A 19,730-nucleotide genomic window follows, 5' to 3' on the forward strand; every position below is an offset into this window, starting at 1 on the left:
AGCAATTGAGTGTCCTCTAATAGGTGAATAGAAAAACAAAGGGCAGTACATCTATACAATGGTATTATTTAGTGATAAAGCAGAAATGAGATGTTGAGTGAGGAACATGTAGAAATCCTTATAATTCTGCAAGCCAAAATCAAGACGTCTGTAGTTCTGTGCTCTCACCAGATTCTCTAGAAGGACAATTCATTCCTTTCTTCCTCCTACTGAGGGCTGTCCACATTTCTTAGTTTGTGGCCACATCACTCCAGTTCAAGGTCAACATCTTCAAATTTCTGTACCCTCCATTTTAATATCACCCCTTCGGTGTGTTATCACATCGCACTCTGTCTGCCTCCTGTAAGGATACATGTGACTGCATTTAACCCCCACCATGATAACTCTGAATAGCCTCCTGATCTCAAGATCTTCAATTTAAAAACATCCTCAGTCTTTGCCACATAGGTAACAGTTCCTAGTAAGACCTTATCTCTTTGGGGACGTTATTAAGACTGCTATAGTCTACTATTATTTAGCTATAATTTTGGATATGTGACATTATATAATTGTAAACACCCACATAGGACTAAATAATATATATATATATATCTGATAAATATATACGTGACATATATATCTGATTATATATATATATATATATCAGACTGTTCTTAGAGAACCTGATTCTATTACAAATATAGGAATAAACCTTACTGAAAAGGATGGTAGGAAAATGTGCTGACCTAATTTCCTTTGGAAATGAGTGGGATTTGTAAAATTAAATAATAAAGTAACCACACATAATGTTTATCATTCAAATGTACTATCTTAATGTAAGATGTTTGTAACAGTGGAAACTGGGTGCAGATTATATAGAAACTTTATAATATATCCTCAATTTTTATGTAAATCTTAAGCCGTTTTAAACCTAATGTCTTTAAAAAACTGTCAACTGCAATCAGTTAACTGCAGAATACACCATGTTTTAAAACGTACCTGACATATGTGTAACAAAAATTTAGCATATTCTTGACCATAAAACAAGTTTCAACAAATTTCAAATGACTCAACTCATATTTGCCACTGAAAAATTATTTTGGAACTATATGAAAAAAAGAAAACTAGTCTCCAAATATTTCAAAATTAAGAAATGAATTGCTAAAAACTCACTGGCCAAAAATGACATCACAATAGAGGTAACAAAATATCTTGAGTTAAAGATTAATAATAATTCAACATATAAAACGTGATATCAGCTAACACATTGTTAAAAAGAAAATTAACAGCTTTAAGAAGAAAGTAAAATCAATTATCCTAGTTTTTAAATCAAGAAGCCAAAAAAAAAAGCAAATGTAACCTAAAATATTTTTTGTGGGGAAAATATTATCATATATGCAAAAAGGAAAAAGATAGGAAAATCTACATATTTACATACTATTAGAATATTTGAATGCATAATCCAAAACCTCACAATCAGATAAAATAAGGCCCAGAGGGATTCACTGGTATATTATTTCAAACTCTTGAAGAAAATATAATTCCTACATTATGAGCATGTCTTTCAAAAAATAGAAAATAGATACCCTTTAATAACACCACAATAATATTCATATCAAAACCTATCTTGATAGTACTAGAGAGGCTGACTTTTTTGTAGGGCAAAAATTCAAAGAATCCTAAATAAAATTTTAAGAAACCGTGGGACTATTTTATGAATTTAAGGTTGATATCATATTGAAAAAGAATGCATTTAATCATGATACAAAATAAAGGAGAGAAAACTTGTAATAATATGCAACACCTGTCTCTGATAAAAACTCTCTGCCATCTGATGCATTCAACTTGAGGCAATAATCCTATGTGTTATACTAAAGGATTTATGTGGCAAGCAAATAGCCTTGCAGTCTCTCACCATTTTTTATTTTGTTGTTGTTAACCAATTTTTATACATCTTGAATAAAAATTTCTTTACTTGCTTTTCAATCCTGGGACTATTATTTCCAGAATTTTCAAAAGGCTGTGTTTTTGTTTGCATGTTTGCTTGTTCGTTGTTTTTGTCAGTATCCCTGGGATCACTAGGAGTGATTACCAGTATCACCGGCAGTGGGTCAGTGGAGCCCTTCTCCCTAATGTCAGAATTCAATCTTCTAGTAATTCTTGCATGGGCTTCTAAGATGCTGCTTTGGGAACATAGAAGGAGGGGATTTCACAGTTATAACTATAAATTTGATTAATAAAGTTAAAATATACAAAATCATAAACATCCTGAAAAAATAAATGTTGATATTACTGATAACCAGGAGGAGGTAGGAAGAGAAAGTCATATTATAGATAAAGCCATCCCAGTGGCATGGAGCTCCAGATTTGACTTCATAAAAACTAAACAATGGCCGGGCATGGTGGCTCATGCCTGTAATCCCAACACTTTGGAAGGCTGAGGTGGGCAGATCACCTGAGGTTAGGAGTTTGAGACCAGCCTGGCCAACATGGTGAAACCTCATCTAAGATACAAAAATTAGCCAGGCATAGTGGTGGGTGCCTGTAATCTGATCTACTCAGGAGGCTGAGGCAGGAGAATTGCTTGAACCTCAGAGGCAGAGATTGCAGTGAGCCGAGACTGCACCACTGCTCTCCAGCCTGGGCAACAGAGTGAGACTCCATCTCAAAACAAACAAACAAACAAGCAAAAACAAACAATCAAACAAACAAACTAAACAATGATTTTCTCTGAAAATAATAAAATTAAAAGACCATTGGGTAAATATATCAGGACAGATGTGTCAGACCAAGCACTGACTGCCTTAGGATAGTAAATGGTGCTAAATTTTTTTAAAAAAAATTATCTTTAATTTGCCACTTAAAAGGTGGATAAACTGCTTGATCAGAATAATTAAGAAACACAAAAGACTAAAAATTATATGAAGACATTCTTGACTTTCATGTAATTTATGGGTACACAGGGAAGGTGACATCTCTAGTACTTTCCACATATTGTGTCTAACATAGGCTGTATTAACATTTGTCCCATGTTTTGCATTTATCACAGTTATTTATGTTGGGACCAACCAGAGACCAATGCCTTTCTCAGGATGATTGAAGGAGACCCCTTAAATGAAAAGGCAAATGGCTATGTAGGGATATAAATAAAAATTATGGAGAAAAAAAAGAAAGAGTATGATGGCAAGAAATATAACAATAAGGACTACTCTCTTTGTGGATACAGACATGTTTTCACAAGTTTTGTAAAGTGCAAACAAAGCAGCCCAAATGCAGCTGAAAGTTATGGCAGACCCTAGGGAGTCCAAAGCCGATCACAACATTAATCCTGATGTGATAGGAGTTACAACTAACCACCTAGTGAGCAGCAGGAAAAGGCAGAAATTCGTATTTTAAAAACTACTTCATAGCTATCTCTAATGAGGGAAAGATCACAATTGTGTGGAGAGAATAAAGAGGTTTTGTGATTTTTTGCTTAAAGAACTTGAATTAAATCTAAATGCCAATTAATTCTGTTGAAAAATTTAATTATATGAAAGCTTTGAGAATGGTGTTATGTGCAAGACAGTTTTTTATAATATCTAAAAAAATTAAATGTCTTAGTCATTATTAAAATTACAGTGGGCTCATTGAGTGTCCATTATGTGTCAGGCTTTGCATATGCAAATATTTCTACAGAATTTTTTATGAGTCAAGTAATTTTATTATTGACATATAACAAAAGAGGTAATGTGAGGTTAAATAATTTGTATAATATTCCACAGATACTTGTTAATAAATAAATCAAGTATAGTGATACATTTTTTGATCACACATTCTTAAACAATGAAGGAATACATTGTTTTTCAAAAAAAATTAAGATGATATAATTGCTTTACTACATTATATATATGACATTTCAAATCAGTTTGAGATAAAGATAGAATATACACCTGAGGAAAATAGCTGGGCTTTTAAGGAGCAAAAGAAAAGATAAAAACCTAGAACCCTTTTTCCAACTTATATCAGAATAAAATCCTGATGAATCTAGGTTAAGATGCCACCAAGAGTCTTAAAACATTTTTAAAAGCATTTGATCGCCCCACTGCACTCCTGCCTGGGTGACAGAGCAAGTCTCTGTCTCAAAAAAAAGGGCATAAATAATTTCACTTATATTCTTGATGTGGGTCAAATATTTCTAATTATAGCACAATATTCAAATACCATTAAGGTGGGATATTTAACAAAGTTAAAAAATATTTATTTCTAATAAATATAAAGGAAACCCAAATAAAAACAAAAAAATGCCTATAGAAAAATAACAAATGAATGGATCATAGTGCAAAAAATACTGTATATGGTATATTAACAAATAGCTATAAAAAGGCATATACATGGTGATTAAATACATGAATATTGCTTCAACATTACTCATACATAAAAATACTACAATAAAAATAAATTTTAAAAAATGTTTATTTTTATATGAGGTAGGTGATAAAAAAGATTTGAAAATATTCAATGTCATGTATAAAGGTACCCTTACATATGATAGCAGTGTATGAATAAGTAGTTGTAATCTATTTGGTATGAACTTAATAATAACTTCCAAAATAAAAATAACAAATTATTGTTATTTTTGTTATTTTGTTATTTTATGAACAAATTTATATAGTCTTTATATTGATTGGAAGTGTACTAAATATCTGCAAAAATTTATTGGAGCATTTTTTGCATGTTAAAAATAACAAACAGCTTACGTAATTTTTAAGAAGAAATGAAATGAATAGAGTATGTTTCATAAATAAAATAGTATTGAAAAAGACATGTAAATCTGCCTGTAGGATGTGAAAAATTTGTGGTCTCAAATACCAAGCTACAAGAAACGTGGAGTAAAGAGGGTAGAACACTTGTGGTTGGGGTATTTTCTAGATTACAGAAGAAACTTAAATACATACACACACACACACACACACACACACAATCTTTCCCTTTTTCTTTCTGTCTCTCTCTTTGTCATGGTCTTGAGATGTCAGACAAGGGTAGCAAGAAAGAGACAATTACATTTATTTTTAAACCTTGGTAATATTTACATTTTAGTCGTTATATACCCTCTGTTAAATACCTAGATGTAGAAAAATGTATTACCACCAAACAGCATGTAATTAGCTTTCTTACAGAAATTATAAAGATATTTTTAAGTCTTTTTATCTATCTAATCTATCACCTACTTCACCTATTTCTTTTACCTTCCTGCCTACCTATTTGAATGAAGAAGTGACAATTTTAAAAATAAGTTACAAACTATAAACTAAAAATTTACATCCTATAATTTATTTGGGCCTGGTGTGGTGGCTGACGCCTGTAATCCCAGCGTTTAGGGAGGCCAAGATGGGAGGATCATGAGATGAGGAGATCGAGACCATCCTGGTTAACACAGTGAAACCCTGTCTCTACTAAAAATTCAAAAAAAAAATTAGCCGGGCATGGTGGCACGCACCTGTAGTCCCAGCTACTCAGGAGGCTGAGGCAGGAGTATCACTTGAACCCGAGAGGCAGAAGTTGCAGTGAGCTGAGATCGCGCCACTGCACTCCAGCCTGGGTGGTGACAGGGTGAGACTCTGTCTCAAAAAAAAAAAAAAAAAGAAAAAAATTTACTTGTTTTCTATTTTTATAATATAGCTATTTTAAATAATTTTTCAAAACATTTAAATATATATTACATGTTGGAGTAAAATATTTTTTATAATCACCAATTTCATTAATTTTAATAGGTTTTATTAACTCCCAAATTTAAGTTGATAAACTATCAAATTCATGGCAATCTCTAGGCTAACATGTTGAATTTGTTAAAATTTAATGAATACTACAACTGAAAATCTAAATCAGCATTATGCCTGTGTACAATACATCAAAAACATTGAGAAACATTGCTTTCTTCACCTGGTTTCAGTATACTTAAAAAAAATCGCTGCTTAACTACTCTTTGCTTTGTTATCACTGTATAGTACAAGTTGTTGTTTGTATATTTTCATAATGAGAATGGCAAAATAAATTTGCAATGTGTTATTTCACATTAAAGAATGTGTTTAAATCTTTTAATTAATAAGTTAATTAAATCCCTGAGAACCGCATTTGTTACATGCAAGGCCATTCATAATGCTTATTCTGTGTCATATGTTAAAAAAAAACAGTTTTGATTTCCCATTAAGATTTGCATTTTTTAAGTATTTGATATGATAAGTATCAGAAAGAATTGGAATTTGCTTTAAAAATATCTGGTAATGGTAACATTGCTAAGTTTCTATAAATTTAACTTAAAATTCATAGAAAAAATAGAAACCACATTTTTTGTTGTATAACTTCTATTTTTTTAAATGCATTACTTAAAGTTGTAAATACTTTTGAACAAAATGCCTCGAATTTAAATTAAATTTAATATTTCATATTAAATATTGTTAATATAAAATAAAACAATGCCTATACTTTGCTAAAGAAGTCTTGTAAAATATAATAAATACTTCATTTATACATATTTACAGAGACAATTTTATATCATGGCAGATTATACGATTTATTGCAAATTTTTAATACTCTCATAACTCTGGGATTGAAATTGTTTAATAAATGTTTAAATAAAGGACTTGCTCATTATCGCTGTTCACTGTCATTTAACCCTCTCTTATTGTGTTTGAAACCAGTGATAGCATCACACTGGTAGCATAGATCCATTAGTTCTTTCTATCACCGGGGAAGATTTAGCAATATTAATTCACTTTAACAGTACAATTACTTTTCTATTGGCCTTTGGATGATGCAAAAGAAATATAGAATCGATAAGGGAATGATATAAGAATTGAATAAGCATTTTCCTGCATACTTGCTGCTTGGATTCTAGAGGAATCAGCTTTTATAATTCTTCAAGTTATCTGATTTTTAAAATTTTCTCCTTCATATTTGTTTAAAGACTGCTAAGTGTTTGACACCCACAACCATTACCAGTCAATAGGCTCTAAGATTCTTTGCTTAGAATTGCTTATTATGTGTGGCATCTGTCTCCCAAGTTATTACAGGTGACCGTTTTACCATATTGCCAGTGCATAAAATTAAAAATCTGCCTCCTAGCTGAAGGAATTCATTGTATTTTTCTACCATCATCTGATGATTAGACCATTACAACACATTTTAAGTATTTCTTACAAAAACATATCATTAAAGATACTACATAATGCTTTTAAAAAATATATATAATGTTGCCCAGACCAGCCTTGAACTCGAACTCCTCAAATCAAGTTATTCTCCTGCCTTGCGCAGCTTATATTATGCATTTTTAAGAATGAAATACAGAATCTGGGGGCAAGCTTTCAGTGAATTACCACAGCTACCATTTGTTTTTTGTGTCTTTCTCTAACGTGCCACACTTTTCAGCAGACTTTTTATGGCAAACTAATTTCAAGGTGATGTGGAAGTGTAAAAGAACAAATGTACGTTCTATGAACAGGGTATATCTCTACGTCTTGAACCTTCATTTAAAATACACATGAAGGGAATAAAAGTAGTGAATACAAGGAAGCCATGAGAGATAATTTATTTGGAGATAATTGCTGGAGTGCTATAAAGTAGTGAAGTTTGACTAGCACTGCACCTGTGTGTCAAGAACTATGATTTTAAGCATAAAATGCACAGTGCATGATAGGTGTCCCTTGGTTTGGAGGAACAGAGCAATGGAATTGGATGCCACAAAAAGTGAATGTTGAGAAACTTTTGTGACTGACCGAACTTTGTGAAACTGAGACAAATAAGCTTTCAGGAAGAGTAAAACATGCTTTCATTAAATGAGGGAGTAAAGGATACAGATGAGTTTCAAATGCACAACAGGTATCTGCTTTGTGCTCTGTTTAAGTTACATTTTTCTAAGAAAATGTCCATTTATCCAAATTTTAAAATTTGTTTATGTTTCTTTGTAATGTCTCTTATAGATGACTCAGCATTCATTCTCCTTTTCATTCCTAGCAATTGATAATTATCTATAAGAAAAAAATTCAAATGACAATTAAAACATATGTGTTGTGTGATTATGTCATTAATATGACTTAGGACATAGTTTTATATATATAATATTTTTCAAAATGTCAATTTTATGTCCCCTCTAAGATTTAATGAACTGAATTAATTCAATGTATCTGTTTCTCCCAATTCTATCTGCAGAGTAATTTTTTTTTAGTAAATACTGAATTATTAAATGAAGTTCTTATGGCTCATGAGGATACATTTCATTTTCAACTTAATTAAAACATAATTTTAAATCAATTTTAATGTATTTACTTGTGTATAACACTGAATAAATTATTGGACTAGTGCTATTTCATTCCTCTGATGTTAATTCCTTTAAAAAATCTATTTTCTGCTTAATTTTTATCGAGACTGTTTAATAATGTGCATATAGCATTACTTTTGTTTGGTGCATTTTTATTCAGCTTGACTATCAATCATTAGTTTTACATAACTATATTTCAACCTTAATCATTTATTTTAATAAATTATAAGTTTTCAAGCCTTCACATTGTTGAATGTGTCTTCTTGTTGGGCCATTTAATGGTAGAAAAGTGTTTTCACTTATCACATGTCATTTTACTTATAACCAGGTTCTTAAGACTGTGGCAGCACACTAGGCAGCATGAATAAAGCATGTCTTGCAGCACTGTATTTGTTTTCACCGACTGAAATCAATTCACCTTGAAAGTACTGCTCATATAGGATGAATAACTCTGCAGATAAGATCTATCCTACTAGCAATGAAAAAATAGCCTCAGAGAGTTATAAATTTAAAAGAAAATATGTTTGGAATTCAGTGCCTCTATACATCTTAAACTGGTTTGGCTATTAGTATATTACATGGAGAGTAAAATTTTTTTTAGTGCCAATGAGGCAATCTGGCACTGCCAGACAGTAGTGCAAGAGAAGAGAAGTCTAATCTCCCAGGTCCATCAGTATACATACACTGAAGGAAATAACTTGTGAAATTGTATAGATAGGGATTACGATGCAAAAAAAGAGTTTTACACTAGAAAAAAATAATGTGCACATAAGATTCAATAAAAATAATCTTTTCTAGAAGGGAATAAGTGTTCATGAGGTTTTCAGAGCAGTTAAGAATACTTTTTATTGCTTTTAATAGTCTGAATAGAACCATTAAGAATGTAACAACATATTTAATAAGCACAGTCTTACAGTTTTTAGCTGGAATGTTACTGTTTAGACATGTACACATTGATCTTTCCTCCAAACTAATGTAATAATTTTCTTGATCCCTTTACTAATCTTGAAAATTTCGTTAAAGGCAATCCAATATTTTCTACAGATAATTTAAAAATACATTGAATGAACTTAATATTCAAAGTGGAATTCTACCTTCAGATTCATTATTCATGAAATAAGCTTAATAATAACACCTTAGAAGTATATTGTATTAGTCCGTTTTTCACACTGCTTTAAAGAACTGCCCAAGACTAGGTAATTTATAAAGAAAAGAGGTTTAATTGACTTACAGTTTCTCATCTGGGGAGTCCTCAGGAAACTTACAATCATGGCAGAAGGCACCTCTTCACAGGGCAGCAGGAGAGAGAATGAGTGCCAACAGGGAAAATGGCAGGCTTTTATAAACCCATCAGATCTCAAAAGAACTCACTCACTATCATGAGAACAGCACGGGGGAAACCGCCCCCAGGATCCAGTCACCTCCCACCAGGTCCCTCTCTTGAAACGTAGAGATTATGGGGATTACAATTCAGGATGAGATTTGGGTGGGGACACAGAGCCAAATTGTATCATAAATCAAATTTGAGATGAGAATTAAATTTCACAAAAAATACTCTTCATTATGTTCCACAGGAATTAGCCATACAGCCATCTTAGCTACTACGTTTCTAAACAAGTCAAATGTAGTTCCCATTTCCCACTCCCCCACTCAGAGGGAGCAACACAGCTGTGTAAGCCAAATTACTACTTTCAAAAGTGAGGTGAAAATTATAATATATGCTAATTGACATGAATACAAAAACATCTTGAAGAATTTATCATAATATATCTTCTAAAATCATAATAAATGATTCAAAACACATTCTTAAATACATGTTTTAAATACTTCTGATAGATACTGTTGAGCTACTGTCCTAAAGATTTACACAATCTTAGCAGTATACTAGAATACATAACTTTATAATTATTTTTCACATTATTTTATTATGAATATTCTCAAAAACCAAAGTGGAAATATTTTACAGTGAACATTTAGTAACAACCTAGAATCTATTACTATTGTATTACTGTACATGTTTTAGCCCATATGTATCTGTCTATTTTTCCTTTCACATATCCATCAATGTAACTTAGTTTTTTGCATTTAAAAGTAAATCACATATATATTTTCACTAAATACTTCATTCTGCATATAATTCACTAAAACTCAAGTTTTTGTTCCCATTGCATTATCTTCATGCAATTAAATGTACTGTACTTTGACTAATGTGTACACTTTTGTGCCAAGAAGAGTCCAGGGTCTGAGATTTTATCCTAATTGCAAAAGCACAGGGTTATTGGATGCTGGTAGTAAATGTGAAAGTCATTCTTCAGGGAAAAAGAATCATTCATCACTCACAGCAATAGCAATAGCCAGAGTAACATCGTGTTGTTTCCTTAAGCCAAAATTTCCAAATGGAAGGAGGTTAGCTGATGCTTAGCACAAACAGTGGGTTGCATTACAGGAGAGAATCTCTGCTATGGACAGTATGTATCTGTCCCCTCAAAATTTACATATTAAAAATCTAACCCCCAATATGATCATATTAAGAGATGGGGACTTTGGGATGTAATTAGGTCACAAAAGTAGAGCTCTTATGAGTGGGAGTAGTGCCTTTATTAAAAGACTAAAGAGAACTTACTTTCTCTCTCTTTGCTCTCCATCACGTGAGGGTATAAGAAAAAGACAGCTATCTGCAAACCAGAAAGTGGGCCCTCACTGGACACTGGATCTACTGGAACCTTAATCTTATACTTCCAAGCCTCTGGAACCCTGAGCAATAAATATTTGCTATTTAAGCCACACAGTATATGACATATTTGTTATAGCAGCCCAAATTTACCATGACAAACCCTTGAACTTAGGAAACCTCAGACTTTTAAAGGATTTACTAGTAAACTGTTGCCAACCTTTGCCACAGATGGAGATATTATCTTTATTATGCTAGAGAGCAAACAAATCAGCTCTCTTCCCTAGAGAGAGGTATTATCTTTATTGTTCAGAGCTGTTTGCTGTACAAATATTATTTAAAAGATGGTATAGAATAAAAATATCATCCATGCCTTTGCTTAGAAACCATGCATAAATAGACCTGAGTATAGTTTCTCATTATACTTAATGCTTGTTTCTGTATGGAGTTGACTTTGAATAATTTTTTCTACTTATATATCACTCATCAACCATTATGATTAACCTTAGCAACATATTCTTAGTTAGAAACCTTTGTGTTTTGCACCATTTAATAAAATCTACTATCAACAGGTTTAAATTAACAGAATGGGCCCAAATTCCAGTTAGCCACGCCTCTTGAAGTCCAAGAGGAGAGGACAAAACTTCCATGAACAATCAAAATAAACCTTAGAAGGCTGGGTGGTTTCTCCTTAAGTTTCTGTATGTAATTTTCCACTTTGCCCAAGTCAATAATCCAGGTACAGCATTATATGATAGCAATTACACAGACTTCAACTTGGCACCCAGAATAAGTGTAGGGCACTTCCATTATATGTAACTACTTGGTTCAGTGAGTTAAGTCTGATCTTAGTGCTTTCCAGGGTGAGGTGGTTTTCTTTAAACACATTCATGTCACTTATGGTGACCCCTTAAGTATAAGTAACCCTGTTAGGGAGAGAAATACAAGTAAAATTTTAAATTCCAAGAAAGAGGTACAATCCTAAAGATGTGTGATATGGTCTAGTGTCCCCACCCAAATCACATGTCAAGTTGTAATCCTGAGTGTCAGAGGAAGAGCCTACAGTGAGGTGATTGGTTCACGGGGCAAGACTTCCCCCTTGCTGTTCTCATGATAGTGAATGAGTTTTCATGAGACCTGGTTGTTTAAAAGTGTGTGGCACTTCCCCCTCCACTCTCTCTCTCTCCTGATCCACCATGTGTAGACATGTCTGCTTCCCCTTCACCTTCCACCATGCTTGTAAGTTTCCTGAGGCCACCCCAGCTATGCCTCCTGCACAGTCTGCAGAACTGTACATCAATTATACCTCTTTTCTTTATAAATTACCCACTCTCAGGTAGTTATTTACAGCAGTGCAAGAACGAACTAATATAGAAAATTGGTACTGGCATTGGGCATTTCTATAAAGATTACAAAATGTGGAAGTAGCTTTGGAACTGGGTAACAGGCAGAGGTTGGAACAGTTTGGAGTGATCAGAAGAGGACAGGAAGATGTGGGAAAGCTTGGAGCTTCCTAGAGACATGTTAAGTTGTTGTGACCAGACTGCCGAGAGTGATATGGATAAGGAAGTCCAGGCTGAGGTGGTCTGGTCTGAGATGGAGATGAGAAACCTACTGGGAACTGGAATAAGGGTCACTTTTTCTATGCATTAGCAGAGACTGGCATCACTGTGCACTTGTCCTAGAGATCTGTGGAACTTTTTACTTGAGAGAGATGATTTAGGGTATCTGGTGAAATAAATTTCTAAGCAGCAAAGTGAACAAGAAGTGGTCTGGCTGCTTCTAACAACATATGCTTATATTTGTGAGCAAAGAGATGATCTGAAACTGAAAGTTATATTTAAAAGGGAAGCAGAGAGTAAAAGTTTTGAAATTTGCAACCTGGCCATGTGGTAGTAAAGAAATATCCCTGTTTAGAGGAGGAATTCAAGCCGGCTGCATAAATATGCAAAAGTAAAGAAGAGCTCAATGTCAACAGCCAAGACAACATAAACAATGCCTAGAAGGCATTTTAGAGACCATCCTGGCAGCTCCTCCCATTAGAGGCCCTGAGGACTAGGAGGGAAAAATGGTTTCCTCTGGGCCAGACCCAGGGTCATGCTGCCCTGCCCAACCTCAGGAAACTGGTCTGTATGTCTGAACTGCTCTAGCTCCACCTGTGGCTAAAAGAGCCCCAGACATATCGCAGGCTGCTGCTCCAGAAGGTGCAAGCCACAAGCCTTGGAAGCTTCCACATGGTGTTAGGCCTGAAGGTGTGCAAAGAATAAGAGTTGAGGATTGGGATCCTCCTTCTATGTTTCAGAGGATGTATGGAAACATCTAGATATCCAGGAAGAAGTCTGCTGCAGGGGTGGAGCCCTCATGGAGAAACTCAACTAGGGTAGTGAAGAGGGGAAATGTGGGGCTGGGCCCCCAGACAGAGTCTCCACTGGGGTACTGCCTAGTGCAGCTGTGAGAAGAGGGCCACCATCCTTCAGACCCCAGAATGGTAGCTCCATCAACAGCTTGCATTATGCACTTGAAAAAGCCATAGTCACTCAATGACAGCCTGTGAAAGCAGCTGAGGGGGCTGTACCATGCAGAGCCACAAGAGTAGAGCTATCCAAGGCCTTGGCAGCCCACATCTTGCATTAGTGTGGCCTGGATGTAAGACAGGACTTCAAAGGATATTATTTTGGAGCCGTAAGATGTAATGACTGCCCTGCTGGGTTTTGGATTTGCATGAGGCCTGTAGCCTCTTTGTTTTGGCCAATTTCTCCCTTTTGGAATGAGGATATTTACTTGATGCCTGTACGACCACTCTATCTTGGAAGTAACTAACTTGTTTTTTATTTTCAGTGCTCATAGGTGAAACAAACATGCCTTGTCTCAGATGAGACTTTGGATTTGCCCTTATGAATTAATATTGGAATGAGTTGAAACTTTGGGGGACTGTTAGGAAGGCATGATTTTTTTTGAAATGTGAAAAGGACATGAAATTTAGGAGGGGTGAGAGGTGGAATAATATGGTTTGGCTCTGTGTCCCCACTAAAGTCTGATTTTGACTTGTAATCCTCAATGTTGGAGGAGGAGACTAGTGGGAGGTAATTGTATCATGAAGGCAAATGGCAAGTGTCCCCCTTGCTGTCTTCATGCTAGTGAGTGAGGTCTCACAACATGTGGTTGTTTAAAAGTGTTTAGCACTTCCCCATTTACTCCCTGTCTATTGTTCTGCCATGTGAAAATGTGCATGCTTTCCCTTCACCTTCCACCATGATTATATGTTTCCTGAGGCTTCCCCAGCCATGCTTCCTGTACAGCCTGTGAAACTATGCATTAATTAAATCTCTTTTCTTCATAAATTACCCAGTCTCAGGTAATTCTTTATAGCAATGTGAGAACAGACTAATACAATGTGCCTAATATCTTTGGAAAGAACCTGTCTGCAATTTTTGGAGTCTGAAGTAGGAACTACAGCCAATAATACCAGCTGATGTGTTGATCTTATGGTTCACAGTCTAGTTCAAATAATTAACTGTAGTTCTTTCTTCCTGGAGTTGTTGCTTAAGGGCAGTCAATTCAGTGTGTCCTAATTGTAAACCAGATTATATTCCTCTGCCTCAAGTAAAGATTGAAAATAAGATTGGGAAAGGCATTGAGAGGTGTTGACTGGTGTGCATGGGGGTGCAGTTGCTGGCACCATTCTCTGCTGCTTCAGACAGGCTTCTTGGTAACGTTCATGAAAATACACAAATAGTAATTGAGTTCCTCTACAATTTGAAGTGTCCTAGCACACTCAGCTTTCTATTCAAAGTGGCTGGGTTTGGAATATAGAGAGAACAAAGTTTAAGAGAATTTATGCCTTACAAATAATCTGTTTTTTTTTAAAGGACTTTTTCTGTTTTTAATCTTATTGATTTGTGAATAATAAAAAAACTTTCCATATAAGCCAATTGTCAAATATGAAGTTTACACATATTTTTTCAAGTGTGGGCATCTTAGTCTTTCATTTTTTTAAAGAATGTATTTCAAAATTTTTTAAATTTTTTGAAGTAAATTTTACCAATTATTTCTTTAATGATTCATTGATTTTTGAGTATTATTTAAGATGTATCTGCATAATTATGTGATAAATATTTTTCCATATAGTTTCTTCTGAAAGTTTGAGGTTTTAGCTTTTATGTTTATTTCTATGATATATTTCAAGTTAATTTTTTTCTGTCATGTGTAAGGTAAGATATAAGATTCTTTTACCTCATATGACATACAAATATTTCATTATCACTTGTTAAAAAAATTGTCATTTCTCAATTGAATTACATTGACCACTCCGTGGAAAATTGACCAGATGACTGTGTATTTATTTCTGGGCTATTTTATCCTTTTCAGATTGAATTTCTCGTCTCTCTGTTCACTCCATTAAATATTACACATCAAGATTTTTATATCCCTGTATTTCCCCTTTTCATAATTTCAATAAATGGGATCTTATAATCTATTAACTTTCAAACTGGCTTATTGACTTGAGTAAAATAATTAAATTTATCCATGCTGTATGAATTAGTTGCTTGTTCTTTTCATATCACTAAATAGTAGTCCATTGCATGGGTGTGAAACAGTTTATTTATTTACTTGTTTAAAAACATCTTGGTCTCTTTCAGGTTTTGAAACCTATGAAGTAAGCTGCTATAAATATTCAAAGGCAAGTTTTTAATGAGAACATACGTTTTCAGTTCACTTGAACAAATGCCAGGAAGTGGAATTGTTAGGTCTGTGTTTAACTTCATGAGAAATTGCCAAATTTTCCGCCAAAGGGGCTTTATCATTTTTCAATTCCAAAGCAACAAATGAGACTGCCTGTGACTCTGAATTTTCACCAAAGGGTATTATCAAATTTGGGGGGTTTAGACTTTTCTTTTTTTTTTTTTTCAGAGTCTTATTCTGTCACCTAGGCTGGAGTGCTGTGGCATGATCTCAGCTCACTGCAACCTCCACCTCCTGGGTTCAAGCTATTCATCTGCCTCAGCCTCCCGAGTAGCTGGAATTACAGGTACCTGCCACTATGTCCAGCTAATTTTTGTATTTTTAGTAGGAATGGGGTTTCACCATAATGACCAGGCTGGTCTCAAACTCCTGACCTCAGGTGATTCGCCTGCCTTGGCCTTCCAAAGTTCTGGGATTAAAGGTGTGAGCCACTGTGCCTGGCCCAGGATTTAGACTTCTGATAGGTATATAGGGGTGTTGCACTACGATTTCACAATAATGATGATGAATATTGAGGATATTTTAATGTGTGTTATTTGTAATTTGTAAACTCTTTGTTGGAGTGGCAGTTCCTTTACTATGTCTTCATCGGGTTGTTGGTTCTTATTATTTAATGTAAAGTGTTATTTTAGTATTTTGTATACAAGTTATTAATCTGAAATACAATTTGCAAATATTTTGTTCCAGTCTGTGACTTGTCTTTTCATTTTCCTAACAATATCATTCACAAAGTAAAGTTTTTAATTTAATCAAGTTTCATTTATAATATTTTCTTAACTTATGCTTATTGTTTTAGGTCTAAATGTTTAGTAGTAAACTAAGATTCACATTAGTTTATACTATATTTTCTTCTAGAAATTTTATAATTTTCAATTTTAAATTTGAGTTATATTTTAATACAAATCATGTTACACAATTATACTTTTTATATGTGGTATGTAGTATGCATTGAGGTTCAATTATTTTTCCACATATGGATATCGTATTTTGTAGCACATTTTTTAAAAAAGATTAACCTTTTTCCATTGAATTGCCTTTGCATCTTTGTTAAAAGTCAGTTATTTATATTCGTGTGGATTTACTGATGGGTTCAGTATTTTGTTTCATTGATCTGCCTGTATATACTTTTGCAATACCATACTACCTTGATTACTTTAGCATTATGGTAAGTATTAAAATTGGAAATTTTGAATTATCTAACTCTGTTCTTTGTTCATCAGAAATTTTTATTCTACTTATTTTGGCTATCTATATACACTTTAGAATTAGTTTGTAGATACCACAGGAAAGTTAAAGATAATTTTGATACATAAATCTATACATAAAATTGGGATTGACTAACAGTCTAATAATATTAGCCATCTAATATAGAAATGTAATTTACTTTTTTTTTTTTTGAGACAGAATCTCACAGCAATGCTCAGGCTAGAGTACAATGGCACAATCTGGGCTCACTGCAACCTCCGCCTCCTGGGTTCAAGTGATTCTCCTGTCTCAGCTTCCTGAGTAGCTGGGACTACAGGCATGTGCCACCACACCTGGCTGGTTTTTGTATTTTTAGTAGAGACAGGGCTTCACCATATTGGCCAGGCTGTTCTTGAACTCCTGACCTCAAGTGATGTGCTTGCCTCAGCCTCACAAAGTGCTGGGATTACAGGCGTGAGCCATCACATCCAGCTTTAATTTACTTTTGTATGTTGACCTTGTAGGCTGGGACAAAGTAAACTCACTTATTAGTTTTAGTTTTGTCTTTCCTTAGTTATTTTTTGAATATTCTCCATAGATTCTACATTGCTGCAAATAAAGACAGTTTTATTTATTCCTTTGCAGTGTGTGTGTATATCTTTTATTTCTGTTTCTTGCCTTATTGCACTAACTAGTACTTCCAATGTGACATTGAATAGGAACGATAAGAGATAATCCCATCTTTGCCTTGTTCCTCCTAGTCATAGGGAGGAAAACATATAGAATTTTACCATTAAGTATGATGTTAGTTGTAGGTTTTTCATCAATAAACTTTGATAGAATTAAAGAAGTTCTCTTTTATTCCTAGTTTGTTGAGGTTTTCATTATAAATAGTCATTGAATTTTGTCTTTTTTTCCTTCACATCTTAATACAACCATTTTTTTTCTTAAATTTCTAAAATGGTGAATTGCACTGACTGATATTTGAATGTTGACAAATCTCTTTTAAATGGTATGTTTAGCTTGTTCATGTTTATAATGATCATAAATATGGTTAGATTATAATCTTCCATATCACTGTTTTCTATTCTTATTAGTCTTTTTTGCCTTCTCTTATTTTAATTGATTTTAAGTTTCTACTGCTCTCATATATTTAATTGTGATAGGTACATTTTTAAAAGTTTTTAAAACTTGATGTTATAATAGTGTTTATAAAGTCATAAATGTTAATATTTGTTTGTTTCATGTGTATTGTAAGGTCCTCATGACAGATTAGTCACCATTCTTTCCTCCAATCTCTAATGTCATGTTTGTTTTTACATATACTATAAATACCCAAAACATATTTATTACTATTGCTTCCAACATCCTGTTTTCTTTTAAAGAAGGTAAAGAAGCCATTAGGAAGCTTTGATTGTGGTGTTCACTGATTCAAGTTCAAAGGTAAAGGAAGACACTGGTTAAGTTTTTTGTTTTTTTTTTAAATCTTGGCTATTCCACATTTTCTTCATGTGTATATTAAGTCGTTCGTAAGCTAGGTAGAAGAGGTGTATACATATCATTATGGGAAATAATTCTTTTGGCTGACCTGGAATGACACAAAGAAAAGGGAGATGTAAAATGGAATCTGAAATAAAGTCCCTTCTCAATGAAGAGAACATTGGAAATGAATGTCTTTGTGACCTTACAAATTTTGAGCAAGAGCTGTCAGAACAACGGTGCACATATCTTAAAAATGTAATAAATCCTATTCAGCAGCTGAGAGCAGATCTAAAATACAGACAGCATCACACTTTGCAGCATTCACACCCACATATTGAGTTTAACTCTGTAAAAGTATTGGAAGAGGTTGACTTTGTGAAGAAACAATTGAAAACTGTCTTTGAAAGACTTAGCCTGGAGCAACAGAGAATAGAAAATGATCTTTCAGACTGGAGTATAAAGATTCTAGATCATTCTTTGGAAGAAAAGACTAACCCGCTTAGTGAACTGCCCATTGAATTAGAAAGTTTGGAATGCCCATACCCCGATTTGAAATCTTCAATTCTCAGTGAGTTCTGTAAGTTTACACAGAAATATCAAAAGAAGCCTCAAGACTTTAATCTGCAGTTGGAAGACATATACTGGTGATAAGATAAAAGTAATTGAGTCCTGTGTAGACTTTTGACACTAACTTTTTATTTTTGTTTGGAGTCACTATACTTCCAACTTACTGTATAGTTACTATGTAACTGGAATACAATCAATAAATGTTTAGATTGACTAAAAAAAAAAAAGAGAAGGTAAAGTAAGAATATTCCCTTAATTTATTCAATTTCTGATTTTGTTCATTTCTTTCCTTTCCAGATTCTGACCTGTAAAATATTTATTCTGCTTTAAGAATGTTTTATTATTTGCAGCACATATATCTTAACAGTTAATTTCATCAATTTTTTGCATGGGAAAGTCTTCATTTTTATTTTACTTTTGCAGGATTTTTTCACTGAATATGGAATTTGAAGTTGGCATAGTGTAGTTCCTTCTTTTAATGCTTTAAAGATGTCACTTCACTGTGTTCTTGCTTATACTGTTTTTGATGAGAATTTGGCTGTAATTCTAATCCTTGTTTCTCTTCTCCTATAGGTGAGATGTTTTGGTTTGGTTTTGTTGTGTTGTGTTTTTACTCTGTGGCCTTCAAAAATTTTCTTTTAACCTTGATCTCAGTAGTTTAGATATGATATGCCTAGGAGTGTGTTTGTGTGTGTGTGTGCATGCATATATATGTTGGAGGGCATACACTTTATCCTACGTTGTGTTTTCTGGGCTTTCTGGAATAGTGGTTTGTTCTCTGCCATGAATGTTTGAAGTTATCCACTG

General features: G+C 33.7%; 1 pseudogene; it reads left to right on the plus strand.

Annotated features, from left to right (window-relative positions):
* The first annotated feature begins 18,491 nt into the window (after nucleotides 1–18,491).
* Nucleotides 18,492–19,004, plus strand: LOC100585790 (annotated as a pseudogene).
* The last annotated feature ends 726 nt before the right edge of the window (nucleotides 19,005–19,730 follow it).

This window comes from Nomascus leucogenys, chromosome 5 (genome assembly GCF_006542625.1).
Source record: "Nomascus leucogenys isolate Asia chromosome 5, Asia_NLE_v1, whole genome shotgun sequence".
NCBI lineage: Eukaryota > Metazoa > Chordata > Mammalia > Primates > Hylobatidae > Nomascus > Nomascus leucogenys.